Source organism: Lethenteron reissneri, unplaced genomic scaffold, assembly GCF_015708825.2.
Source record: "Lethenteron reissneri isolate LAM-NWPU_2019-01 unplaced genomic scaffold, ASM1570882v1 scaffold_1099, whole genome shotgun sequence".
NCBI lineage: Eukaryota > Metazoa > Chordata > Hyperoartia > Petromyzontiformes > Petromyzontidae > Lethenteron > Lethenteron reissneri.
The window spans coordinates 19,314-21,377 of record NW_026890782.1 but is presented as its reverse complement, the minus strand read 5'-3'; positions in this window follow the sequence as shown (position 1 = coordinate 21,377).

Here is a 2,064-nt window from a genome sequence, read left to right as displayed (position 1 = left end):
GGATCTATATAGCTCAATGGGCCTTACCTGGTGAAATAAAAAGTAGTTTAGTTTAGGGGGTAGGTGGCTCGTTGGGTAGGTAGGTCTGTTGCAGGTCGAGTAGGTGGCAGGGTGAGTAAGGTGAGTAGGTAAGTGGCTGGGTGAGTGGGTGGACTGGTGAGTCTGTGAGTTAGAAATGGAGTGGGTGGATGGGTGGGTGTACGATTGGGGGAGTGAAATGGTGAGTGGATGGGTGAATTAATTGTTGAGTGAGTGAGTCAGTGAGTGGGTGTGTAGGTGGGTGCGTAGGTAAGTGGTTAGCAAAGTGTGTGGGTCTTTGAGTGGGTATGTGGCTGAATGGGTATGTGGCTGAATGGGTATGTGGCTGAATGGGTATGTGGCTGAGTGGGTATGTGGCTGAGTGGGTATGTGGCTGAATGGGTATGTGGCTGAATGGGTATGTGGCTGAATGGGTATGTGGCTGAATGGGTATGTGGCTGAGTGGGTATGTGGCTGAGTGGGTATGTGGCTGAATGGGTATGTGGCTGAATGGGTATGTGGCTGAATGGGTATGTGGCTGAATGGGTATGTGGCTGAGTGGGTATGTGGCTGAGTGGGTATGTGGCTGAATGGGTATGTGGCTGAATGGGTATGTGGCTGAATGGGTATGTGGCTGAATGGGTATGTGGCTGAATGGGTATGTGGCTGAGTGGGTATGTGGCTGAATGGGTATGTGGCTGAATGGGTATGTGGCTGAATGGGTATGTGGCTGAATGGGTATGTGGCTGAATGGGTATGTGGCTGAGTGGGTATGTGGCTGAGTGGGTATGTGGCTGAATGGGTATGTGGCTGAATGGGTATGTGGCTGAATGGGTATGTGGCTGAGTGGGTATGTGGCTGAGTGGGTATGTGGCTGAGTGGGTATGTGGCTGAATGGGTATGTGGCTGAGTGGGTATGTGGCTGAATGGGTATGTGGCTGAATGGGTATGTGGCTGAATGGGTATGTGGCTGAATGGGTATGTGGCTGAATGGGTATGTGGCTGAATGGGTATGTGGCTGATTGGGTAGGTGAGTGGGTATGTGGCTGAATGGGTATGTGGCTGAATGGGTATGTGGCTGAATGGGTAGGTGAGTGGGTATGTGGCTGAATGGGTATGTGGCTGAATGGGTAGGTGAGTGGGTATGTGGCTGAATGGGTATGTGGCTGAATGGGTATGTGGCTGAATGGGTAGGTGAGTGGGTATGTGGCTGAATGGGTATGTGGCTGAATGGGTAGGTGAGTGGGTGGCTGCGAGTCAGAGAGTGGAGCCCCATGGTGGCGAGATGTTAACTACCTTACCTTTTGTACAGGAGGTTATGGGTTCGGTCTCGATCTTGATGCCTGTATATTTGGAGATGCATGTTCTCCTCGTGGTTCATGGATTTGTCTCCGAGACCTCTTGGTTTTTTGTGGCCACGTTGCTTCTGAATAAGATCTGTATAGCTCTGTGGGCCTTGCCTTGTAAAAAAAAAAATTAGTTTACAGTTGGGTGAGTGGGTGGTTGAGTGCCTGGGTGGGTGAGTGAGTTGGTGGGTGGTTAGGTTAGTAGGTGAGGGGCTGGGTGAGTGAGTTGTTGGGTTAGATATGGAGTAGGTCACAGTGTGAGTGGGTGGGTTGGTGCGTGAATTGGTCAGTGAGTGGGTGGGTGAGTTGGTGGGTGGGTTGTTGGGTGAGTGAGTTGGTGAGTGCATGTGTAGGTGGGTGCGTGGATGAGTGGTATAGTGAGTGGGTTAGAAATTGAGTGCGTGGCAGGGTGAGTGGGTTTGTGAGTCGGTTAGTGGGTGGCTTTAGTAGTTGAGTGGGTGAGTCAAAGAATTGAGCGCCACGGTGGCAAGATGTTAACTACCTCGCCTGCTATGTTGTGGGTTCGATCCCGACCCTGACGCCTGTATATTTCACTCCACATTTAGAAACATGTAATAACAGGAATTTGGTGCAATAAATGTTTACAGTGACTTTGTTGAACTATCATTTGTGGCGAGGATGCTTCTGAAAACAATCTTTATAGCTCAGTGGGCCTTACCTGGTAAAATACCGCTGGGAG